This window comes from Anomalospiza imberbis, chromosome 13, assembly GCF_031753505.1.
Source record: "Anomalospiza imberbis isolate Cuckoo-Finch-1a 21T00152 chromosome 13, ASM3175350v1, whole genome shotgun sequence".
NCBI classification, from domain to species: domain Eukaryota; kingdom Metazoa; phylum Chordata; class Aves; order Passeriformes; family Viduidae; genus Anomalospiza; species Anomalospiza imberbis.
In genome coordinates this window covers 17,997,061-18,023,910 of record NC_089693.1, presented here as the reverse complement: position 1 = coordinate 18,023,910, position 26,850 = coordinate 17,997,061, and the positions used below count along the sequence as shown (strand labels likewise).

The 26,850-nt window shown below is 50.6% G+C and overlaps 1 protein-coding gene across 11 annotated transcripts in view; it reads right to left on the bottom strand.

Annotated features, from left to right (window-relative positions):
* The window catches only part of BBS4 (Bardet-Biedl syndrome 4), a 150,883-nt gene that overhangs the window by 51,319 nt on the left and 72,714 nt on the right, over positions 1-26,850 (bottom strand). For 8 of the 11 annotated variants that reach the window (XR_011003878.1, XR_011003884.1, XR_011003885.1 and 5 more), the window contains exons 19-21: positions 25,338-25,591; positions 8,092-8,244; positions 7,598-7,755 (exon numbers count right to left, since the gene is read on the bottom strand). The exons of 1 other annotated variant lie outside the window; for it this stretch is intronic. The gene's annotated coding sequence lies outside the window, so the exon portion shown is untranslated. The remainder of the gene's footprint in view (positions 1-7,597; positions 7,756-8,091; positions 8,245-25,337; positions 25,592-26,850) is intronic. 2 more of the 11 variants (XR_011003880.1, XR_011003882.1) reach the window with 2 other exon arrangements.

Genomic DNA, 26,850 nt, shown 5'->3' with positions numbered 1-26,850 from the left:
GAGACAGAGCCTCTCCTTGGCTCCCACCCTAATTAACCATCGGAAGGGCCCTGCCGTGCCAATGAAGAGTGTGGGGTAGGTAATTAATTAGTGGCCTATTGGGATCCCGGCACCTCTTGCCCAAGCCCAGCTCCATGGATTGATACAAAGCAGATTTAATGGAAACACAGTGGTTTTCCCATTGTGGCTTTGAGCTAAATGGAACTGGTTTTGGAAGGAACCTCATTTACCGTCCTGTCCCATGACTGATGCTTGGCTCCTCTCCCTGCATGTGCAGGAGGAGACTGGAAAGGAACCTGCTTGTGGAATGCAGGAATGACACAGAGAGAGCCCCTGAGCTGATTTGTGAGCTATTTATGTTCTCCATCCTCCCTGCATAAGAAACCAGCAAGAGCAGAAGGATACCACAATCCTTTCCCACAGTAGGAAGCTGGAGATGAAAAGTGTCCAGGAGGTGGAACAGGGACAGCAAACCGAGGCTCAGGTGGTTCTTTTCCTCTCCCATGACCACAGGTGACATTGAAGCACCAAGGTGTCAGGCCCAAGGGAAAGAGCAAGGGCAGAAAGAGCACCAGGAAATCACGTCAGGGCAACCCAAAATATTTTTAAGAGGTGCTCAGAAGACAAGGTGAGGAGCAGCTGCCAGAGGTCAAGGGATGATCTGTCTGGCCTGGGATAGAATAAGACTTTTCTGAGGGTACTGAGGGTCTGGCACCATGGATGATAGCCACTCTGCCACATCCCACCCAGAAATGCAAACCAGAGCCAGCTGCAGCATCCTGCAGATGCAGAGAACATGCACAGCAGTGAGACAAAGCCACACTGTTGGGTGTCAGGGCTGGTTTGTGGGCCCAACCAGCGACAGAGCTCTAGAGGGCAAAGAGTGCAGAAAGAAAGGTCACCCTGTTTAGAACAAGGTGCTCAGAGCCAGACATAGCACAGTATCAGCAGTGGGACAGGCCAGAACAGCCCTGCACACCAGGAGAAAGGAGCCATCCTCTGCTCAAACTTGCAGTTGTCCTCCCTTCCTAACAAGCTCTCTGGCTCATTAACCTTGTTTTGCTTCTCTTCATCTCCTTTATGGAAGCTGGATCCTTTCCAGCTCCCTCTCCTGGCTTGATGTCCCTGTCCCTTGCAGCCCTGCTCTGGGGGGATGTGTGCCATGCTGCTCTTATCCATCTATCCTCAGGTCACAGCATTGTCCCAACACCAGCAACTTCACACTGGCCTCTCCCAGGTGACATCCACACTGGGAGCTATTGTAACCTCTCCTTTCAGAGACCTCTGATAGCCCTTGTCCAAATAAACTCATCTTGAAAGATCAGGATTTTTCTTTCCAACAGACACCTTTTTCACTCCTCTCGGTCGGCTCTCATTTTCCCACATAAAGCTGTCAGTTCCATGAAAATGTCAGCTCAAGGCTCGGCAACCATCGAGAAACAGATCAAGTGGAATGAATCATTTGGAAAGCAAAGAACAGAACAGAAAAATCTATGATTCATCCACACCTTGGGTACTGCGGGCACTTGTGGTCCCTTCATCTCAAAAGGGGATATCAGAACTGAAACAGATTCTGAAAAGAGCACAACAGATGGTGGTAGACACACAGCATAATTAAAAGCACAATTACCGAGGCACAATGAAGTAGGCTCAGACTCGTTAGTGTGCAAGAGAAAAGGCTCGTGGGGAAAAAGTCAGGGTGTGAAGTCATTATTGCTGTGAAGGGGGCTTGGCTCCTCACCTCCTCTTCCAAGCCAAGGGCTCAGGGCTGTGGATTAAGCTTGGAGAAGCACCCCAGGAGTGCAGCCCACCCTCCCCCACCCCAGACCAGGGAATCCATCCTCTACATCTGCTCCTGAAGCTGGCACGGAGGCTTTGCTTCAAGTGTCTCAGGAACAGAGGGACAACCACATTCACCTCTACAATTCCCATTATCTCCTTACTCTCAGTCAAACATCCTCTCTTTTCTCTATCATATTAGGAAAAAAGCTCATCCCAGTGTTCTCAGGAGTAAGTTAATTATACCAGTGCTGAAGGCCTTTCCTTGCCTCTCCCCATCTGTCATCCTTCATTCATTATGAAGGAATGAGCCCCCACCTTCTATCAGCTCATAGCACCAGGCCACCCACCAGACTTCCAAAGAAGCACTGCCGTGCTTTTCTTTATTCATGCTTCTAGCAGGGAAAAACACCCAGAAAGCTCCTCGCTTGTCTGCAAAACCTCCTTTTGCTGTGACTCTACAGCAAGTTTGCCAGCACAGCACCAGGATCACAGTCAGGATCCCTTCACTGCTCCTCTGTTCACCTCCACCAGTCTCACATTTTGGCAGGAGCTCTCCAGGACAAGCCTCCTGCTTTTCCCTGGTGCAATTCCACACCACAAAGCTTGGTTTCGCAGCTCTCGTGCTGAGGATCTATCAGAGGAGCTTCCCCAGCTGCATCCATCACTGGTTCAGTATCTTCCTCTTCTGATCCATTCCTTTCCAAAGGACCATGGGAGGGACATTCAGGCCCCTCAATGTACTGGTCTCACTCTCTTCCTAGACTGGCTGAGCTGGGCCAGGGCATGCAATGGTCTGGGCTGGCCCCAAGTCCTCTGTGGTCTGCAGGGATGGAAAGGTCTTGGAGCCAGATTTGTGTGTGGAATTAGCTGGAATCCCTTCAAAAGCCTGTGACACTTCATCTCCTCAGCAAAACATCCGAGATGCTGCACATTTATTTACTGTGATGTTCCAAGTTACAAAGTGCCTTTCTAAACCACCCTGGATACACACTGGATAGGAGCTGGCATTGTCCCTTCTGCACTTGGAAAAGCCCATAAAGAGGCTGGAGGAGCTCTAGGAGCACAGGGGAAGCCTGGTGGATGTTAAGTCAGTGATAAACCCGCTTTGAAAGCAGAACCTCTGCTAGCATAGAAAAGGGCCAAGATTTTGGAAAAGATTTCACACTCAGTACTGAGCACTGTGCTCAGGAAAACCCAATTATCCAGGACAGCAACCCAGAGAGGCAGAACAATCCCTGTCCTTGAAGACACACAAAAGCTGACTGGATGATGGCCAGACCAACTGGACTTCACTGGCTCCAGCTGGCTCTGGAGACTCCCTGAGTGTCCTTTCACCCCATTATCCACTGGCTGTGGAACTACACATCCCTGACACTGCAGACAAGTCTCAGTTGCACAGGGAACAGCAAGGCTCTTCCAGTCAGCCCCAGAGCACTCCCTGGAGCTCAGCTCTCCTCCTTGGCTCCCTGGCATGAAGTACCCACAGCAGAGGACCTTCTGGCCCAGTCCATGAGCTGGGTGCCTTTTACACACAGGAAAATGGCTCCTGTATTGACAGCATTCCCACAGTCTTGTGGATAAGCCAGAGGGTGCCCCTGGAAAAACAATCTGCAGGAAAGCTGAAACGTTGGAGTGAGTCTGTCTGGTTTGCATTTGAATTTCAGTAAAAATGCACTTAGCCCAATGTTTGGCTCCAAAAACCCTTCCAGGTTTGAGAGCCTAAGAGCCTTGCTAAAGCAGTTCTTGGCAGTGGGGTGCTGTCTGCAGAAGGAACACCAGTTCTCACTGACAGACACAGGATGGGAACTGCCCCTCCCTTACACCCAGACACACCTCAGGACTAGCATCCTGTAAGGATGGATTTTACACCTTCACCTGGGGATCACCCTGGAAAACAAGGGCTTATAAAGCCACTTTATAACCTGGAACATCACAGCAAATAAATGTGCAGCATGTCAGATGTCCTGCTGAAGAGATGAGGCGTTGTGGGCTTTTGATAAGATTCCAACTAATTCCACATACAAATCTGGCTCCAAGGCCTTTCCTTCCAAGCAGACTGTTACTAAGCCCTTCCATCAATGCAGTGGCTGACTGCATTCCTCCTGACCAGGACTTTCTCTGGCCTCTTCTCCCTTGCTGCAAAGCTTGGCCCTCCCTAACAGTGGGGCACAAGGAGAGAGAGGACCATGCTGCAGGACATGGGTTGAAGGATGTTGGGTTTTGCTGCTTGCAGGTGTTTTCAGGGACCCGTTTTGAACTCAGATCACTTGGATTTGCTTGGACATCTGTAGCCCCACACCCCCAAGACTGTGCAGTAGCACAGGGGAGGGTAGTTTTCCACCAGGGAGCTCAGCTCTGAAGTCTGTGTGTATTCCAGGACTGGCAGGAAAATAGAGAGGAGCAGAGGCAGCATCACAAGGGGAAACATGAGAGATTTCCCTTGGAATAATCCCTTCCATGGAGAGGGGTTCAAGCAGCTGTAGGCTCTTCCAGATTACACCTTCCAAATCCCTGGGATCAATCGGAAAGAGGCTGAGTTGTTGTTTCCACAGCCTGACTCTGGAAACTGCACCCAGTAACACTTTACAGAGATGGTTCAGCACTGGCCCTGCTCCTGTTCCCCACACACGCAATAAAAGAGTGTGCTGGCAGCCCAGAGAATTCCCCACGGCATGTTCAATTGTGGCTGATGTCCTTTAAAATAATCAGTGCATCCTCTAAAACACTGCCTGCATTCCTTGTTCCTGAAAACTGCCTGCTGGAAGTGCTAATGTGCTGTTAGACTCTGTGATGATTATAGATGATAAACATAATTATTTTGGGTCCTGATTGCCTCTGCTGTCTCCATTCTGTTGCTGATGTGTAAAGCAATCTCAGTGTTATCAGTTTTATGGGCGGAGTGTGGAGGTACAGATTTATTCCTGAAGCCAAACCCTCAGGGAACAACACCCCTCTCCCCCCTCCCCTCCGAGGCACTGTGACAGATTCCTGCCTCTTGGAACGTGGAGTCAGATGCACTTGAACACTGCCCAGCCCAGGTCAGAGAGTGATGGAGGTGGGTTTCCTCATCCAGCTGTAAATCCCAAGGGGAGGAAAGCACTGGTGATGGAGTGGGAGTGATTTGACTGACCTCTGCCCAAAGCAGTGCTTCAGGCAGGTATCACACAACCAGGATTTCATGGAGATGAAGAAATTCAAGTCTCCTAAAGCAGCACAGTGGCCCATTCGACCTGGGGGTACCGTGTGTGAAGCTGGGGATGGGGGAGCCCTTCAGATAGGACCAGCAGATGCCTCAGGCTGGGATCCAGAACACAAACCTCTGACTTTTGTTTTAAACCCCTGACTAATCCATCCTCCAAAAGAGTGCTGTTCCTTCCCAGCCATGAGAATAAAGCACTGCTAAGCCCTTTGGGGAGGTTGTCATTGTCCCTTATAGAAGAGGTGAGGGACAGGAGATACATGCTGTGACAACTGTAGGGAACTGCACAGAAGAAATAACCGAAGGAAGGCCCATTCTTAGTGTTCCATTGTCTTCTCTTTACTGTCATATTGTCCTGTTTGTAGCCTTGGGCTGTGAACTCCCTCCTTGGATTATCCCAGCCACATCCTGAGAGAGATGGAAGTGGCAAGGTCTGGACAGCCTGCACAGCACCATAAACTTTCCTGTCAGTGCAGGAGGAAGGAGTTACTGGAGGAGGCTGAGGAGCAGAAGGAATAGTGGGACTGGCAGATTTTAAGCTCCCCAAGCAGCCCCGCTTCCCTCCACACTAACCCCATCATGACCTGGCTCCATAGAGACAGCCACTGCCTGGAAAACAACTCGCTCTTTAAGTTTTATTATTAAATAAATAAATCCAGCTAGCTATCACAAGGCCCTGCAGCCAGAGCAGCCAAGAAAAGGATTGGAGAAGCCAGAAAAGCTCCAGTGAGAGCAGGTAACCAGAGATGTGTTTAGCACAGAGCAGAGACAAGGGTCCTCACAACGAGCAGGCTGCAGCCCCACAAACATCCCCCCTGGCCTGGCCTGGCTGCGCAGGGAATTTACACGTACAGGCAGGGCGACGCCGAGCCTTGGCTGCTCAACAATCAACTTCTATTCTCTGCAGACCAGCAAAGCCAAGATTTCAGTAAACACGCAACCCCAAAAATGTGCCTGCGGATCGGGTAGAGCAGAGCCTGTGCTCTGCCTGCCAAACTACAAAGCCCTGCTCCAGTGGGTGGTTTCACGGTGAGGTTTCTGTGGGGAGGAAGTGTTTCCAGTGGTCAGGGCAGGGAGCAGGGCTCCAGCAGACCTGGATCCCATCCCTGGCTCGAGGAATCTGGAAAGCTCTGATTGCAGGAAATCTCACACACACTCAGGAGCCACTCTGCCCATCCCTCCTTGCTGAGGCACAAAACGCTGCTCCGAGGAGAGGCTGATAACACTGCCTGACCTTGCAGGGCTGCGGCGCTGGGTGATTGATGCCTGAAAGGCTGTCAGAGCTCTCTGGATTAAAATCTCTCTAGAAGGCACTGGGAGAAGGCACATACGGGTGCAGACACGTGAGAGGGAGACAAGCAGCTCACACACACTCTGCTCCCCTCCCTGCCTGCAAATCCCCACACGGACTTGCTGGGCCTGCTACTCCTGCATTTTAAATATTTACAAAATGGGCCTGCAGAAAACCTGGGGTTTAGAGCAGAGCAGCCAACACTCAGCTCAAAGCTGCCCTCACAAAGCCAGTCTGCTGCTCAGGCTGCCCAGGCTCAGCCCCAGCTCTCCTGAGCCCAGCCCTGCTCAGTTTGGCCAGGCTGGAACCTGGGGCCTCCTCTGGCCCTTGGCACGGCTTTGTCTTCCTTTCACCCTCCATGTCATTCACATGCCGCTTACTCCATCTTTTCCCTCATTAATGAAGACAATAAAAAGGCTGGAAGCCCTGATCCCTGCGGCATGCCTTTGGAAAAGTACCTCCTTGAGCAGCTCCCATCACCTCCTCCATAGGAAGGACCTTGCCTGGAGGTGTGCAGAACTCCTAGAGCAGCTCCTTTGCCCCTGAGGAGAACCCACCAACTGCACCAACAGTTTCTCTAACAAATGAAAAAGGAAGCAGGAAGGATGGCTCTGTGTTGAGCAGCTGTGCTGGGCTTGGCTCTTTACAGGATTTTATTCAACTTTTGGGCTCCCTTCCTGTCCTAAACAGATCTGGACACTGTTAACTTTTCTAAATCTTCTCTTACCTTATTGGCTGTGTTTCAGAAATAGGTGGCATGAGTCAATCACAGAGCACCAGTTTATAACATTGTAAGCTACTTCCCTCAAGTGGAGGGAATAAAAATCACTCAGCTGTGTGTCACAGGCTCTGTGTGTACCTCAGGTAGGAGGAAGATAACGGGAGATGGACACCTGCCCAAGGTAGAACCTACCAACCTGTCTGAAAGGTGTTAGGAGAAAAGGAACATTGCCAGTGACAATGCAGAATAAACTTTCCCACTGCACAGACCTCAGGGCACATGGGGGGCACCTTTTGTGTCAGATCCCAAAGGGCAGGTGCTCCGAGAGCCCAGCAAGTTCCCACACGGACAGCTCATCTACATCCATGCCCACGTTCTGGGAACATGCCGAATGCAAGCTGAGATGAGTGACAAGTGCTCCTACACAGCATTTCAGCACAAATGGAAGAGACTGCTTAGGAGCAGCTTGAGGGGTGAAAGACCTGAGTCCTGTGGAACAAAGCTTTCCTGCCTCCCAGAGCTGGGGCTGGGAGGCAGGATGGGATGGAGGGCACCAGGCCCAGCTGAAGGAGCTGGCAGAACTGGTGGTGGGACCTGCACTCACCCCAAGGCTCCGTCTCATCTCATGATCGCTGTTTTCCTCAGAGAAGCCAATGAAACACAAACAAAGAATCCCCATTTCACTGTAGTTCTACACTTGTGGAGAAAGCAACCCAGCTCCAGCCTCTTCCCTGGGCTGCAAGCAGGAGGATGTTTCATCTCCTGCAAAGGCAAAGAGGGAAGAGGGGTTTAGCACGAGGCAGGATTTGTTTCTGATCAGTCCAACAAAGGGACACACAACCCGTTTCTCACTGGAAATTAATTGTGCCTTCAATGCAGATGCCTGCAATTACTTCTGTTAAATATTATCTTTAATTAACTGTAAAATATATAATTAATAAACTTGCCCCCTCATTTTTGTTAAGTTTCACTGCTAAGACCTTATTACTGAACTAAATCTTCCTAGCAGCTCACGTTGACAGAACAGAGGAAGGTGCACGCCTCTAGCACGGGATAATTTCCGTATGGGAAGTGGAATTAGGAGGGAGGAATAATCACCTCTCTTCGTGGCTAGGACTGTAGAGACACCCCACTCTGCCACCAGTTGTTTCAGCTCGTGCTGCTTGGAAGCAGGCACAGAGAATCTGCTTTGGCTGGCAGGGCTGGCTCGCTCTGAAAGCTGTCAGGCAGATGCACGCTCATCTTTCAAGCCTGGAGAAACAAAAAATAAATTCCCTTTTCTGATTTACAGTCCATTAAAGAAGTTTTCTGACTGTAAAGCTGCACAGAAAGACCTCGGTGGTTAGGCTGGTTTTTTAGAAGCCCCATGTTGCTCCAGCTCTCAGTGCTGTGCTAGAGCTGCACGACTGATTTGCTTCCCACATACATCAGAACTGTTTGGATTCAGGGAGGTTTGGGGATGGCTCTGAAACCATCCCAATTAGAAATCCTTCAAAAACATTGCTGAAATTTGACCCCAAGCATAAAATTCCCCTTAGACTTTGTCTCCACTTCTGATCTTTACCTCAAGTTTGTTGATTGCCAGATTAACCAGAGGTAATTAAAATATTTCCAAAGGCTGTTCTGGGCAACACTTTTTGCCTTTCTGCAGGTGACAAATGTTTGTGGTTTGCCTGAGGCTGGTGTTCCCTCCTGCCTGAGCTGAGCATGCCAAACCCAGAGGAACGCCTGCTCCATCACCATCCTCCCTGCCCGGGGAAGGTGGCACAGAGACCAGGGACTGCTGGCACGAGGGAGGAGTGTAGAAGCACAGAGATCCAGCTCCTGGGCATGGAGAGACATAAAGAGGCACACAGGAGAAGGGCCGTATGGTTTTAAGGAAACCCTATAATTTCCCTACTTTTGGAGGTACCTGGATGGCCCCCAGCAGAGCCCACAGGCTACAGAGCCATTTGCCCACAGCCTGGCAGTGTCAGTGCAGGTGAACTTCAGAAACAGAAGCACAGAACCACTGAGGCTGGGAAAGACCTCTGTGATCACCAAGTCCAACGCTTCACCCAGCACCACCACCACAGTCACCACTAAACCATGTCCTCAGGTGCCATATGCACATCTTTTTGAACACTTCTAGGGATGGTGACTCCACCACTTTCCTGTTCCAATGCCTGACCATCCTTTCTGTGGAGAAATTTTTCCTAATACCTGGAATTCCCTGGCACAATTTTCCCTTCAAGGCCCTGGTTTGGTTCCATTTGGAGCTATTTCACAGAGTCATTGAAGTTGGAAAAGCCTCCAAGACAACGAAGTCCTGCCTATGACTGATCCCCACCTTGTCACCAGCCCAGAGCACCGAGTGCCACGTCCCGGCATTCCTTGGACACCTCCAGGGATGGGGACTCCAAACCTCCCTGGGCAGCCCCTTCCAATGTCTGAGCAACCTTTCCATGAAGAAATTCCTCCTGGTGTCCAACCTGAGGCTCCCCTGGCACAGCCTGAGACCTTTTCCTCTTGTCCTTAGTAGAAGAGGAGAAGGAATCTCATCTTAACCACTGTACTGAGGTTTTGGCAATGAGATGAACTTGGGGAGACAGGGGGTGTTAGTTCCTGGCCATCCACTACCACTTTGTCACCCCATTTTGCAGCAGGGCAGACTAAAAAGGGCTCTGTGGGTTGTGAGTGCTGGAAATGCACAACCCCTGACACAGAGCATGTCCTGTCTCAAAATGGAGACCCTCACCCTGCTACAGCCTGAGTCTAAAGAAAAGGCTCCATTCTCCACTTCATTTAACTACCACTTAAAAATGGTGTTGGACAAATGTTAAAACAGCCGGCCAATTTGATTACACAAAAATTTTAGAGTCAGCAAATTATCTAGTGAAATGATGCATTTAAAAATGTTAATTCAACAGCAACTAAAGCCTTCCACATCCCTTAACATCTAAAGATGATAATTCTACACAAAGAAAAGAGAAGGCTGAGCATACTGTCCTTGCTGGAGAAATTACAGGAATATTCTAGCTCTCACCTACAGTGTACTCTATATGCAGTGATATAAATAGCAGGGGCTGAGGGAGAGTTTAGAAGTGGGTTTGGGCTGGAAGCTCTGAAATCATATTATTTGCCCTGAATTTGCTGGGGGAGAGGCTCCTATATCAGCCCATTCCCACCATGTGCCTCTCTGCAGAATATTTCTGTAGAAAAGTCTCATTTTCCTGTTCTATACAAAGCATAAAGGTACTTTATTTTGACACACACACACACACCCACACCCACCCACCCTTGGGAGTGAGGACCCTTTGTGCCCCCTCCCAGGCATTTTGTTCCTTGGGATTCCTGCTGGATCAGACCAGGAACACTGGAGAGGGAGAATGGAAGAGTTAAGCAACTTAACTCTCTGGCTCTCGGGCCGCAGAAGGGGAGGGAGCAGGCAGGCAAAGCATCTGGCTTCCCTGCTTCCCTAACAGCCTGGCGGGAAGGCTGCTGTCAATTCCGCCTTCTGCCTTGTTGGAAGAAAGTAGAAGTGACAAGAGGCCCTCTAGGCAGGCAGCCAGGAACCAGAAATTCAATTGTGCTACCTCCTGAAACTGGACGTTTCTTTTTGGAGACCCTTTCCCTGAAATTGTTTTGACTTAAAAAAAAGGACTGTCATCGCAGTTCAGGGCCAATTCATCACCCCTGGTCTCCTGGCTCTCCTTGCCTCCGTGCAAGCACATTTGCACTAAAGGATTTCTATTTTCTGGGCTGCTCTACAACCAGCCTCACCCACAATAAATACACAGACACATAAATATGCACACGCACACACAAACACTGTTATTTATAGGCACAGGCTCTGCCACAGACAGACGCACGCCCGGGTGTGTTCCTTCGCTGTGTAACACGAGGGCTGCGAGCGCTACGGCAGCTGAATTTACTCCACACTCACAGCTTAGGAAGCAGAGTGTGGGCCATACGGTCTGTCCCAGGGGCTTAGACCAACTGGTTATTGGCTGGTGCTGTTGTTCCTCTAACAAGCCCCTGGATATATGGCAGGGGCTGCAGAGAAATGCAGCTGGAGGAGCCTCTCCCTGTCAGCAGCAATCTGTCACCACGCGCTCGCGCCCACCCCGTGCAGCACAAAAGCTGCACGCCAGTGTCAGCACAAAGGTCAGGCTGCAGGTAGGCTGGGAGGGTTCTTCATTTCTGAGAACGTGCAGCCAGCTTGAGGCACCGTCTGGATGCTGCAGCAGGAATTTCAGCCTCACAGATGCCTGGCTATAATTTAAAACGAGGCAGCATTTCCATTACAAACCCCATTTTTCCCTGTGGATTTATACCTCAGCTATTCAGCTCCACTTTGGGGTGGACCTTCTTCACATTTTTCCTGCACAACATTTAAATCCAGCTCAGCCTCTGTTGGTTGTGAGATGGAGAAGGAAATTACGTATGCACACAAACACTCACGAGCACACACAAAAAGCTTACACAAACATATGCCCGCAGAGATCTGTCACAAAAAACCAGACCAGCCAATGCAAATAAGCTCGATTTTAAGAGTGAATTAATTTGACTTGATTATTCTAAATTATTAACAAGTTCCAGCTACCTTAGAATGCTATAGCCACACTCAAGCTTTCATCTAGGTTAAATGGAAACAGATAATTTACACTGATAGAGATGATATCAGTATTAATCTGTGACAGCAAAGTGGGAGGCACAAACCCGACCCACTCAGAGCCCCTCTCCTTGCAGCAGTGTGTTAACAATTCCTGGATGCTTCCCCTCCCCTGAAATATTCCAGTGCAATGAAACACCGCCGACAGAGCCAGAACCCCTCTGTTTCCCTGGCTGCCAGGTGAAACCTGACCTGCACAACACTCCTGTCTGTTTATGACTTGCTCTGCCTTAGAAAGCCCATTTTGTTAGGGTTTTTTTAACTCTCTATCGATTCTACTTTGATGTAGTCCAATAAAGCACATTGACAGAAGCAATTTATGTTGGCCAGTGCCTCCAGTTCCAAGAAAGCCTTCCTGGCATATGAAGAAGGGTTAAGCACCTGGCAAGTACTATACAGGTTATCCAGTTATCCCAGATTACCAGGTTCATTCAATCCAAGCCCAGGCCTGAGATGAGGAATGACCTCCTGTTTCTCCCACTCCCAAGCAGAAATAGGTATGATTCTCTCTATGATCATTTTCTCACACCACACAGAAACATTAGGAAATGTGACAAGGATTTTCTCCATCTTAAAAGGAAAAAGCTGTAAGTGGCCACTTGGAAGGAGAAGAGCATTTCCTCACCTCTGATGGCACAGAAACCAATCCTGGGGCACCAGAGCTGGCACAGAAGGGCTCAAGCACCTGGAAATTGTAAGATGTGCCTATTCACATTCCTGCACAGGTGTGCAAATGCAAATTATTCCAGTGCCACAAAGATCTCCACGAGGCAGTTAGGAATAGCATGGATTTATCCTATCAGCTGGAAACATTGCTGGTGTCCACCTGATATGCTATATTCCCTCTTTCTTTCCTGGTTTCACACTCAGACCTTGCTCCTTAGGCTGGGGAAGCACTGACCAAGAGCATCACTCAGGGAAAACATTTAGTAGATGCTTAGGTGTCTCCTAAGTGCAACCTAACAGTTTCCTTGCCTCTTGCTAAGAGGACAGAGGAGCAGAGCTGAGAGCTGCAGGGACTGGAAAATTCAGCTCAATTTAGCTACAGGGCACTTTAAAGTGCCTGTTGCATTTTTCATCTGAGCACAGCAAATCCCTTCACTAAGCACCAGCTCAGGTGGCTATAACTCCTGGAATGCTAAGTGGGGAGCAGGTATTGGACAGGCCATGCATCAGGCAGAGCAGGGAGCAGCTGGAGAGGGACACTGTCCTTCCAGGGAGGAGATGCCACCTGTCAGCAGCACCCGCTGCTCCGGAGGCATCCGACCATGCTGGATTCTCATCCATCCAAAGCTTCCTGCAGTCACCAAGCATGGATAGGGTTTCACTCCTCACCAGCTGGAGCTCCAGGAAAGGCAAGTCTCTCTCCAGGCATGAAGATGGGGGGTGAACAGAGAGGCTGCAGTCGTGACACAGCAGAGATGGCCATTGGGCACCTCCTGTGCCAACGGGACACTTGGGAGCTGAAAATGCAGCTCAGCACTTACAAAAGGAAAAGAACACAAAGAAAATGTGGCCTTAAAACCCACCTGGACCTGCTGCCCCTGTGCCAGGCTCCCAGGGAGCCTCTGCTGCAAGAAGGGGGACAAGGCACATTAATTTGCCATGAGGTTGTGAGCACCTAACTTAAGGCTCTTCATTTATCAGAGGAAGAGCTGCAGAGCCTCCTGTGTCCTCACAGAGAGCCCTGCCCAGCACCAACAGGAGGTTTCCTCATCCATCCATCCATCCATCCATCCATCCATCCATCCATCCACCCTGAGCTCCACGGGCAGCTGGCAGTGCCCAGGGCTGAGGATGGATGGCTGAGTGTGGCAGCCAGGCTGGAGCACAGGCAGACAGGAGCAGGGAGAGGAGCTGCAGCAGCCCTGGGTGAGCTGTGATGGACACAGGGGTCTGCACCGTGACCCCTGGCATGTGGCTGCTCCAGGATCCCCCAGAGCTCCCACATGGCAGCTCCTGAGTGCTCAGGACCACTGGGGCTGTCAGGACAAACACATGGCACTCGCTGGCATCCCACCCAGGAGTTATGAAGCTGTCACTTGCTCAGGCTGTCCACAGACAGTGCCAGCAGGCCTGAGAGCACTGCCTGCTCTCACCTGATTGGCATTTTTGGATGCTATTACTGAGAGGCAGTTTTGGAGCTTTGGGACCTGATGAGGAGAATGAGGTCAAATTTTCAGCCTTTCTGCCTCCCCGCTTCTGCCCTGCTTTCTCTTTTCTGGAAAGTTTTCCCATGCTAAGTATAGCTCCTAACAGGTGCATGACCAGAGGGGACTGTCAGGGATGCAGCTGTCCCCACAGAGGCCTGGCTCCATCTCCATCTGTCTCACTGGAGCTGCCCATGCTGCCTAGCTGAGCTCTTCGGACACAGGATGGGGGAGCATCAGGGATACGGGCAGGAAATACACGTACACACACACAGAGGGAGGAAGATTGTGCCAGGGAATGCCACAAACAAAGCCTCTGACATCAAACTAATGCATCCTTTGAGGCTTTAAAGACCCTTGGCACACACAGGCAGGCTGCCAGCTAAGTCATCTCTCTTCCTTGCCATGCTACCAGCCTGATGCCAAGGTCAAGTTTTAAAGGAAAGCTGGCTGCTCTGTAATCCCCTGTGCCTCATTTGGGGATGCCACAAAACTTGTAAGGATCAGTGACAGAAAATATTTGACTGGGGCTGAGGCCAGTGTGATGCCTGAAGTGGTTCCCTTGCCCAGCCAGCTGCCAGTCCTGGCTCCCATCCTGCCAGCCCCACACCAGCCCCTTCCAGCTGGGAACCAGCGCTGGGCCACAGGTGATGTCAGGCAGTGACACAGGGAGCTGGGATCCCTGTAACACCCCAGAGTGGACACTGGACATCAAGGTGTCCCAAGTTTGTAGGGGACAGGTGCTGGGGTGACCCTCCTGGGCACTGAGTTAGCTCATCACTGTGTAGGGGATATGAAAATATGAGCAATGGGGATAAGTGACAACCCTGCTCACAAACTAAAGGTGCTTCCTACCCCTAAGGTGTCCTGGAATAATTCCAGGCTGATAGGACATGAGGAAGTAAGCATTTTGCTACATCCCACCGGATGTTACAGCAGGAACAGCTGATCTCCTTCACTAATCTGGGTCCTGGGACGTGTGCTGTGCTAACAGGCTGGCTTGGCTTAATGGGAGGGTGATGAAAACCATCTGCAGGGAATAGGATGGCACCGTGACATCAGCTCCACAGGAAGAACAAAGGAGGAGGTTTCTGCAGTCACTCTGGGCCACGACAGAACATGCTCCAGACTGTGCTTTGGCCACAGAGTCCCATGTCTGAATTTGGGGAAACCAGAGCCCGAGTCCTTGCTCAAGCTGCAGGAAACTGAGCCACAACCAGCCCTCAAAACTCTGCCTGGGGCTCAGTGAAGGGGTGGGAGGGGCTGGGTGAAATGGATGTGTATAAATCCTTAGCAGAAGGAAAATCCATTCTCTTCTTTAATTCTCTGTTCAAATTAATTTTAAAATGAAACCACACTGCTGGTAGCAATCCAGTCACACCCTCCCAAAGGAAGAACCCTGTATCCTGGGATCTGGGGTGACTTTCCTTCACCCTTTCACAACAATTCCTTTCAGGCAGAAGTGCTGACTGAAGCTCTCTGGGTCTCCAAAGACCATTCCATCAGCTCGGTGCTGCTGGGGCTGCCAGGCTGAGTTATCACAGGTCCTGCCCTCCCCTGCCATTAATACCTGCTCACCAAGGGAGCCCTGGCCAGCCCAGGCAGAGAAAAGCAACCTCGAGCTGCAGGAGTCTCCCACAGTAAGGAAGGAGGCATCAAAGGGAAAAAAGAGAAAAATAAATATACCCCAGGCATCTCTGCATAGTCTTACTGGAACTCAGACAGCCCCAGGAAGGGAATTAATTACTGGGAGTCATGAACTTTCCAGCTCACATTCCCCAAGGAGCTCCAGCCACACCTCATGCCCAGCCCTGAGCCCGATGTCCCACAGCACTGTGTCCCACAATCTTTCTGTCCCAATCCAACCCTTTCCTGCCAGGCAGAGGGTCACACTTCTGTCCTGCAGTCACCTGTGTGACTGTGCCAGGTTACACCTGAAAATCATCTTTCTGCCAAAGCCCAGAGTAAGCCAAGACAGAAGCAACACCCAGCACTTCAGCAGCACAGCTGGAACATCTGCAGTGTTATACAATCCCCTGCCTGGCCAGACATGGGACTGAGAAAGGGTGTTCTGCTGAAAAACCCAAGACATGGGTAAAACTCTCTTTGCTTTTGGTTTTAATCCCAAACCTTGAGTGCCTTAGCCCCAGGATTTATGCCAGCACTCCAGCAATGAGCACAGTCACTCCCCGAACACACCAGAACTGAACAGGATCAGTGACCAAACACAGGAGCAGGGCTTTGTCCCTGGCCAGGGACAGCTAGCTCCACACACCCAACTCAGGGATCTGGTCAAACCTCCTGCCTGCACTTTACCATCCAAACATCAGTCCGGGGGGGAGGGGGGGATTGATGTGCTCCATGGATTAGAGCTGGTGAATTAAGAACCTATAAAGATATTATCCAGGATCAGCCTTGAGAGCCCCAAAGCACCCAGAGCCACAACTTTACTACAAAGCCTTCAGAAAGAGGGTGTTCTTCAGACCCCATCTCCTGGGGCCCTGTGTCTGCATGCAAAATTCCACTTTTGTTACTGCAAAAATGGCACTCTGGGCTCCCACAGCTGAAGAGTCTGAGAATGCAGCTAAAGGATTAAACCCCTCCTCCCCAGACCGACAGTAAATAAAAGAGTTAAAGCAGTTCTGCAAACCAGAAGGGTTTGAAGCCAATTTTGTGACTGTGTCAGGCAGTTCTGGCATTCTTTGTACTCAGGAGAAGCCGGCAGAATAAAGGGGGATTGACCTGAGGACTGGGATGGCTCCCTCCAATGTGCAGATTTCTGGAGGTGGAAGGGCTAGCAGAGAGGAAGCAGAGGGAACAGGAGCAGACATTTGAGAGATATTTACAAATGGATTTCGGAGCCAAAATTTCCCCTCAGTTGCGCCTGCATATCTCTGCAAACATACCTGGCCTCTGCTCTGTGGGTTGAAGACAATTTAACCTGGAGTCTGAACAATGGGATTAAGCACAGGATCAGCAGAAAAATGGTTGCAGATAGCTACGATTGCCACTGGAGAGTGATTGTTTCCCTGAGCCACATTGTGAAAGTGTCGGTGCCTTTGTGAGATTTAATGGTCCAATTATCCCAGGCGGTGTCACCTCCTCCCTTTGTGCAGGCCCAGACCTGCTCTCCTGCCTTCATTCCCCTCTCCCGTTCTGCCAGCAGGCAAACACGCACCTTTGCTGCTCCTTCGTGGGTAGACCTGAACCTAACTTCTCCCATACCCAGGGATGGGGGGCTGGGGATGCCAGACCAGTGGAAGAGGTGGTCTCTGGGATGGGTATCTCATCCTAAAGGTGGCTATTTGGGAGCTGGTCTTTTTCCATGGGTGAAAATCTAAGTTTTTACTTAATTAGCAAAAATCTAATTAAAAAATTCTCATTGAAGTCATATCAAGCTCTCCTCCCAAACATCACAGTGAGCCATCACCGTGGTCTCCAGCAGCTCCAGCCTCTGTCACACAGCACCTGCTCAGCATCCCAGCAGCTCCACCTGGCACTCGCAGCAAGAGGCTTGGCTGGCATGTCCAAGGAAGAGGATTGAGAGGGCCCTGCCAGACTACAAAGTGCTTCTATCACCCACAGATTGAGGTTACACCCAGCCATAGATCAACCAGTCTCCAATTAGCCCCTCAATCCCTCTCTAAGGAACATCCACTAAATACTCCATAGGCAAAGAAACCCACCTTTGGTACAGGGCTGCTTGTAGAGCAACACCTGAGCCAAAAGCCCACAGAGCCACGGCAATGGAGAATGCTGCTCCTCCCCACCACGGCAGGGTCAGGCCACAGGGAGAGTTAATCACACAACTCCACAATGGTTGGGCTGCAAGGGACCTCAGAGCTCGTCCACTTCCACCCAACAGGAGCAGGGACACCTTCCACTGGACCAGTTTGCTCCAAGCACCATCCCCCATCCAACCTGGCCTTGGATATTTCTACATTAATTCCAGAATTCAAGAAAGGGCGGGGACTGGTGTCAGGAGGGGGCAAAGCTCCTATTCTGCTCTCCTAAGAGCAGCCTGCAGCAGGTCATCCAAGACTATCAGCTCCTCACCAGGATATCAAAAAAGCACTGAAGCAACCAGAATTAAAGAGTTTCACCACAGGATCGGACATTTATGTGCACAAGAACAGCATCTGCAGGGACTCCAGCTCCAGTGACAATCAGAGCAGCTCCTGCCTCTCCTGCTCTGGGGTAGGAGCTGCTGCCAGCTGGGGTCAGGGGGGAATCTCCCCTCACAGGGTTGCATTGCACAATTATGGGCATTATGGGATTTTTATGTCTTCCTTTAAGGCATCCAAGCTTGGCTTCTGGTGGAGACATGATACAGGGCTGGAAGTTCTGCTGGTCTGTTCAGCTCAGTTTTTATGTCCTAATACAAAATTAATGGTTCTCTCACTGAGACTTCATGAGGCAAAGCTGCCTGCTCTGGGCACTCCAACTGGCAGAGCAGAAGTGGGGCTGAAAACTCATTCCTTGCCAATGTTGCTGGGTGGAACACATCCCTCAGCCCCCACCCAGGCTTGCTGACTCACCTACACCAGTACAGTCCCCCCAAACTCTCGGGAGCAGCACGGTGATGCTGGACCCTGATGAGCTGCAGTTTGGAGCTCCCATGCTCGAGGGGTCCCTCAGCCTCCTGCTTCCTCTGCCAGGGATACCAGATCCACAAATCCCTGCAGCACCAGCTGCAATGCAGGTGGGTTGCAAGCACTTTAAACCTGATTGTGCCACCTCTTCAGCAGCCTCTCCTGCTGACTAAAGGGCTGCCTGTCAGGTTAGGCAGGAACAGCTGTCTCAAAAACTGTATTTCATGATTCACACAGAGGTTCCTTCTGATTGTATGGAACAACACCTCATTCATCATTCAGAGAGCCAGACAGAGCCACTCATCTTCACTCGATGACACCTTTTATCTACAAACACCTAGACTGACTCACAACCAGCCTGTGAACCCATCAGGATCTTTTTACCATGCCAGGGGCATGTTTTCCTGGCTCACATCCAGCACAGTGCTGGGGGCTGGAAGAATTCCTTGCTCCCATGAGGAATTTTTCAGGGTTTTTCTGAGCAGAAACTGTGCTCCTAGTGACTGGAGCAGTCTGTTTTTGTGGAGCTGATTATTTTGGTATCCAAGTGGAAGCCAAGCTCTGCAATTGCTCGTGTGTGGCTGGCTTGTGGCTTGCCCTGAGGGAATCCATGGCACTGCTGGGAATTCTGAACCCAGAGTCCTGACTCAGGCATTCTGCAAAACCACAGGGCCTGTTGCTTCCAGGCCCATCCTTGTGCTCCTGTGTCTCTGCTGGGGCCAGCACAGGGATGGAAAAGGCAGGATTTGAACTGCTGGACCCACAACATGGAGAGATGTGAGCAGCAGTCATCTCCCACAGTGCAGCTCCAGCAGCCTCTTCCCTTTGGCTTTGTGTCCAGCTGTGAACCTGCAACAACTTCCACCATCCTCACCTTCCTACTTCCACCTGATCCTCTCCAACACATCTCCACCTCACTGAAGGCTGCCACAGAGCTACTCTGCCTCCTCTAAGCCAGTGCCACAAAGCAAATAATTGTGCACTGTTAGTTATGGGGGAGCTTTCACACACACAGGTAAATTCACTGGGAAAGAGGACTCAAATATTAGGCCCTGACTCTGAAATAGGGAATTTCTCTTGGTGGCCCTTAGACCTCAGTGATAAACTGACAACACAGAACAATGAGGCAGAGGACCAGAGCCTCTGAGCCCATCCTGTGATACCAAACACTCCTGCTGTGCCCTGCTCTGATCACAGCACCATGCTGAATCCTTCTTTCACCCCCCAGCTCTGTCTAGGGGAACAGTGTTCTAATTCCTAGAGGGATGGTGACCAAATCATAAAGATGTAATGACATTGTCTGGGCTGACATGCTGATCAATGCCTTTCATGCAAAATTATGCTTTCTGCAACTAATAAATATTGATCCTTTTTGTTCCTGTGCAGCACTGCAATAAAGAGTGGCTTAAATGTCTGCCAGTTCTGAGCTTCCACCATCATTTTCCAGCCCCCAGCTCCCTGGCAGCATCCCTCTGCACTTCCTACTGACACTGGTGCCAGTGCCTGACCCCAAGGAGGGCACAGCACCTCCATAAACATCCACCTCCTCCATTCTTCTGTCCTTTGAATGGTACTTATGTTACAGGGGTTCATGGGAAGCGGCGGAAAATAAATGGAATTGGAGGGAGTGCTGGAGAAGGGGAGCAGGGTCATGTCCTGGGCACATTTAGGATAATAAACAGGAGGAACCAGGCCAAGTGCAGAACAAATAGAAACATTTACAACTGCTTGGCTGGGGAATCATGTAAGTGCTAATGGGCTTGGTTCAGACTCCTTAAATCAAAGCTCTGGGCTCAGCAGCCAGCGCAGGCTGACAAACTTTGCTGGACACAGGGATCCATTCAGCGCTGAGGAAAGGCTGGGCTCTATGTGGCAGCAAGTCCTGCTCTATTTGCTCCTCTTCTGGAAAGGGGTCAAGCAGGACCCTGCCCTTGACACCCACTTGGCTCCCTCAGCTCCACACCACAGTGCCTGGTGGCCACAGGCCGTTCCCGTCCACACACGCGACCCCAGAGTGATGTGATGGCACCCCTCAGGTTGGGTTCCGGCACCCTCTTTCCTCCAGGTATTACTCCACTGCCTCTCATTCTCCCATCTCCCCACCCCCAACTGGAAGACGAGCCTTTCCCAGTCTCCCAGGAGTGCAGAGAAGGGAGCTGCACCAGAGAGCACAAGGTGTGAACTCAGAGTCAGGGCTGCAAATGGATTGATGATGACAGGCAGAGGCCTGGCTTCAGTCACTGCTGCCTGGCAGCCAGGCACGGATTGGATTTGTGTGCTGCACACATTTTGGGAGCACACTGCCTTCCTTTGCTGAAGGGATTCAAACCCATCCTGAGCAGAGTTCAGCTGCAACAGTGAACCACAAAGCAGGAAGGGCCAAAGGTCCACAGTGCCCTGTACAACCTCAGTGAAATGTGTCCTGCTCCCCTCACCATGCAGACAGCAGAGTGCTGAGAAGGCTTTTAAGGCAAAAAAAAACTACAGATAAATACCCTGCCTCTGGATTACAGAGCTTAAAATATGATGGCATCTCCCCCAGATTGTGAATGGGTCCCCTGAAGAGCTTCTTCAGTTCTGAGACCCTCCCTTCCCCATTCCCCTCCTGGGAGAATTGGAGAGGCAAAGGGCTGCTGTTCCAGCAGATTTGCAGGAGTGGGAGTTGAAGAATCAATGAAGCTCTGAAAGCCAGTGGGGAAAGTCATTCTGCACCTTCCTGACACCAGGAATAAATGATTCAGCTGGAAAGGGAAAAAAAAAATCCAACAACCCTCAAATGAGGCTGGAATTACCCTCTGGAGAGATATTTCATCTTGAGGAATTGTGTTTGCTGCAGTGTTCATCTTACTGAGCCACAGCAAGGCTTTAATATCCAGCAAAAGGTCAAACCTAAATGGGAATTGCCAGAGCCTGCTGGAGCTCCTGCCTGCACATGAGCTCCCAACTCTCACATGGAGCAGCTACGTCCAAACCAAAGCCTGAAACGGGGAATGGAGCTGAGCTGGGCCACGTAAGGATATCTCCCTTCCCTACGGGATCCCAGACACAGCTCAGCCCTGCACTCATTCCCTTTGGATGGGTACAAAAGGAACAGACCTGCCTGCCTGGGTGTCTTGAGCAGGGGGAGTTTGGAGAGAATGCTGAGAGCTTCCAGATGTTTCCACCCAAGGGATCTAACTGAATGTCAAGGAAGATGGGATTTCAAGGCACCCGAGGGCTGCAGGGGCAGCTGTCAGCTGCTCCTCAGCTGGAACATCAATGCTTGAAGTGCCCTCTGAGTCCAGCACAATCTGCAGGGCTGTGGGAGCTCTCTCCTCATTGCCCATCAGCTCCCCATGGACAGACAGTTCTTCCCACTTTTCCCACTTCTGCTTTGGCACTGCTGCTGTCCCGCTCCACCCACACATCTGCTTAGCCTCTCCTTGGTGATTTGTACTCTTCTTCCTTCCCTCGGACTGAGCTCTGCCCTCTGCGAGTCTGGTATGGCTATCCCAGGCTGCAGCAGAGTTCCAGGGATAAATTAGGCAGACAGGAGGTGAAAGGCAGAGGTTCCCAGGGAGCTTCCTGTCTCCTCTACACTGTGACAAAGGTGTGTGTCCAAGAAACGAAAGGAGGGAACTGAGTCCTTCCTGTAACATCCACCGTCCCCCCAGGAGGGCACAATGCTCATCAGTGAGCTGAGCTGAGCAGAGGGGGTTTTATCTAAAGAGCTGAAAATCTGCTTGAGCTTTAAGCTTGACAGCAAAACTGGTTCCATGCTACAGGCTAAATCTAGACCCTGCAAGGAAACAGATTTGGGAACTATCAACAATCCTGACAGCCCTGAGCCTTCCACCACCCGCCTCAGTCATCCCACACAACGTGGAGCCCTCCTGCTTTCCTGTTCAGGACCTTATCAACCTCTACTAATGCATCTTCATGCTGCCCAGCAATTCCAGCTGTCCTTTCAGCCCTGCTTGATGAGCAAGGTGCCATCCATGATGGGCAGCACGCTGGCTTCTGTGCCAATGTGGAGAAACATCCACTGGGGATGAAACTACGACTCTCACTTCCACATGTGACTCAAGCCAGATTTCACTATGTACAGAGAGATTAAATTTCTCTAAGGTTAACACAAGATAATTTTTTGTTCAAATATTTACAGTTAGAGCTCACCAGAAAATCAACAGGATTCTGCTGGACAACACTCAACTATCCACATCCCCCAAAGGCAAACAGGGTTTTTATGTGGTATTTAAAGGATCCTGAGAAGCCATCCAGAATGAAGCCCTCACCATTGCTCCTGGGCCAGGCTGGGTTTGTGCCATACATCCATGCCTCTGAGGGAAGCAGGAAAAACTTGCTGGCCTTTTCTTCCTAATAATGTGCCCACATGGACACAGCCAGAGCAGGTCACCAGCCCCTCACATGGTCACACAAACAGAGGAGGTGGAGACCATTCAGAACTGCATCCAGCAGCTACATACTTGGGAAGCCCAAGCTGCGGAGAATGGGGTCAGATTGCTTCTCCCCGTGTTTGGCTTTGTGGAGCTGTTTGTGTCTCCTGGATGCAAGACTTCCCTGGCAACAAACTGGAGCTGTCATTTGGAGATCTTGTCCTTTCTCTCCAGGATGTTTAAATTCAAGCTTCAAACTTGTGGTTGGCAGGGAATGGGGGCAAACAAAGAGCCAAACAATCTGCTGTCAGCTCCTGAGTGCCCGGCCTGTGATAGTTATCCCTCCTGTCCACGGGGAATGGTGGACTACAGATGCAATGGCTCAAGGGCCTGTCACAAATTTAAGCTGCTCAGACTTACAAGACAGAATTAAAAAAACCCAATAGACAATAAGTGTACTGAAATATTTAGGCTTTGCTCCCTCCTCTACAGGGTCTGTTGTTTCATAAGAAGGAAGACTGAACTCACCTACAGCTGCACTAAACATCTGGGGCTTGAGGAACGTTCCCTGACTGCTTCTGAATCTTTGTTTGCTACTCCCCCAACCCTCTTTTTGACATGTCAACCTCTACTGGAGGCTCCCTTCACCCCCTCCTGAGACTGCTCCTGTCTGCTGTGTGTGCACCTGAGGTTTAAAGGTTTTCTGTTAGGGAAGTTTTCTGGGAGGGAAATTTGACAGAGCTGCTGTGCCAGGTGCAGAAGCTCAGGTGGAAATTGCTCTCTCCCTCCTCTGCTCCTTTCCAAGGGTTAAGAGGGAAGGTGAGCACAGGCTGGATCCCTGCATGAAGAGCTCTGAAGGGAGCACAAACATCCTCAGATGTTACTCCCACCGAGTTGATTGAACAGCCTCCCTTCCCTAGGTGGACAATCAGCTTTCCAAGGGAGTCAGCAACCTTCTGAGGCAGTGCTTTTCTGGGATGAAGCTCCTGCCTTTGAAGGTGTCTGATCTCTCCCAGTGCCCTGGGGCTTTCTGCTTACTCTGCTCTCCCATGCAACCACGTTCTGCAAAGGCATGCCATGCCAGCTTCTCTCTCTGCAGGGTGCAGAAACATTTCCCTGCAGCCACAGTGTTTGTGTATGGTCCCCTCAATCCACCAGGCTCACAGGGAATGCAGGAGTGCACACAACTCTTTCCTCTTGGCTGTTCCCTCTAACCCAACCCTACAGATGGCAGGTCAGCCCTCCCTGTGCTGCTGAATAAGAGAACACAGAGGCACGGGGAATGCAGACAATATCCTAAACAAATCTGCTGTTTACAAAGTCCTCTGTAAACTGTTTACTTTGCTGGGGAGAAAGCATGGGGGAACAGCAGCTGGAGAGTGCACTTCCCAGCGGGAAGAACTCCGCTCCTGTTTGCTCCACTGCTGTGGGAGGGAGTGGAGCTGATGCACATCTGGAAAGGGTGCAAAGGCATGAGAGAAAAGAAGAGGCAGCAAAACCCCAGCACCACCCACTCCCCCAGCCTGTCAGGAGCTCTGGTTACCTCAGCACTGCCTCCCAGAGCACACTCTGAGGAAGGTGGTCCGTCCCTGGGGTGCAAGGTGACAGGGAACAGCCATCCTCAGGCTCTGAGCAGTGCCTGTGATGGTCAGGCTGAGCTGTTCCCTGCTGCCAGAGGAAGCATCCCAGCCAGCCCTGAAGCTCACTTGGAGCCACTTGGCTCTTGGGCTGTGTGAGGAGCCTTGTGACTCTCATCCCTCAGAAATGTGGTGTGTGGTGCCTCCAGCTCATGGTTAAACATAGGGCCTCAGGAATACCAGCAAGAACATTGCAAAGTGCTGGCATAAAATAAAAGAGTGTGCCTCTAATCTCCCTGTTTCCTGTCCATGGAAAGTTCTTTGAAGTGCCTGTGCTCAGGGCAGTGCTGGAACCCCCGAGACCCAGCTGACCAGCACAACCCTGGCCAGTGACACAGCCTGACTGCCCAAGCCCTGGGGGCTGCCACGGGGCAAGAGAGGCTCTGAGGGGAGACATGGAAGAGTTAAACCTCAAACACCCTGCATCAGTCCCCTTCACACTGGAAGGCTGGCTTTGTTACTTGAGCGGGAAGTGAGAAAACACAGCTTTCGCTCAAGGAAGGTGAGAAGTGTTGTGAGCCCAGAAATAGTCCCAGAGGGGTAGGGGAATGGGCAGCCAGCTGGAGCAGCAAGGACAGAGAAAACATCCTCCCTACACATGATATGGCAACCCCTGACCTGATGGTTGGAAAGAAATACAGGTAAAATGACTAAAAAAAAAAAAAAAAACAAAAAAAACAAACAAACAAAAAAAAACCAAAAAAGAAAGTGGGCAAACTCAGGATGCCCAGAGAAGCTGTGGCTGCCCCATCCCTGGAAGTGTCCAAGGCTGGGTTGGACAGGGCTTAGACAAACCTGGGATAGTGGAAGGTGTCCCCGCCCATGGCAGGAGGTGGAATGAGATGAATTTTAAGGTCCCTTCCAACCAAAACCAGTCTGTGATCTTATGAATACAGGTACAATGATTTTAAAAATAAAGGAAGTAGTCAACTCACCCATTTGGTGTGAAGGGCAGGCAGGGACACCACAGTGCTCCATCAGTAAGGGGTAAGGGATGTTCATCCACATTTACTCTCAAACACAGAACAACTCTACTCTCAGCACCATCACCCTCCACCCAGGCGGTCTTCCAGGGCCCAGTTGTGTCCTTTTCCTGACCAGGAAGAGGATGGAGGGGTCTCTCAGGAGAGCCAAACATCTCAGCCAGCTGGAATGTCAGCGGCATCAGCAGGATCTTTCAAGGACTGAGCTAAAAGAAAAAAAACAGAGGAAAAAATACCCAAACTTTGTCAGGCCAAACCATTACAAAAGACCATCAAGTTCCTTTGTTGAAGTAAAGTCAAATCCAAAAACATTTTTCACAGCCAACCCCAAAGAAAATTTGTTTGTTTTGGTTTCAGAAGCTTTTGTGCAGCTCTAAAAGCACCAGCCAGCTACATTTCTGAATGAAATGCTTCCTCAAAATGAAAACTTGAGCAATTTTGTTTTAAACTAAGTCAGAAAGGACTGGAGCTGTAATCCCATAGGAGTGCTGGATGTGTTTCTTTTGCTCAAAATGACTTGCTGAGTTTGCCCTGAATTTTGTGGATATTTTTGCTTGACCCCACATGGCTCAGGTACAGTGACAAAGCACCTTCAGATTCCAGTCCCTGCAGAGGAGCAGTGACCTGCAGGGATACCCCAGTGCTCCCCAAGCCTTCAGAAACCCCCTGTGGAGGTGGGTAGGCACAGTTTGCAATAGGTGTTAGGGCTTTTTGGTGAGTGAGCAGCCTTTCCCACTTCTGTTTTAATTCTGGGGGTCACTTCTCTTCAGACAACCAGCACAGCCAGGGTGAAGAGATTCCTTCATGCAACATCTCCAGTGTGAGCACCTTGCCCAAAAATCCCACAGGCGAAGGCAGATGGACAGCACAGCAAATTCATCTGCCATAAATTCCCTCATGGTGTGACAGGCTGGTCAGCACCTGTGTCTTGCTAATGGCAAAGGGATCATCTCTTCCCTTCTTCTCCCCAGGGGTTTTTATTACTACAAACCTCTAAAACACAGACAAAATGGCCAGGAACTAACCCACACATTTTCTCAGCATGAGGCTCCAGACTCACATGTCAGGCAATGTCCCAAAATCATCTACTGGAATGCTGTCCCAGACATCCACCTAGAGCAGCCCTACACTCTCAGCCTCCTCCTGTGCCTTCCAGGAGCATCCCCATCCCTCCCCATTGATTTAGAGGATGGCTGGGATATGGTCTGTGCCCCTGGGAGCTGTGGGAAAGGGAAAAGCAGAGCTGGGAGGAGGCAGTGGCCTGGTTTGGGGTGAGGATCTGTGCTCCCCATGTTTGCCCAAGGTCAGGGGGCAGTGGGAGTTGCCCCCCACCCCTGCATCTCCTCACTCCTGTTTCTAGACAACCCTCCCTGCTGGCATGCTGAGGGCCCTTCCATGCATGGAAGTATTCAGGAATTCCTGCAATTAATTCCTTGTCATGCCCAAGATAGCTCTGCTGTGTGGA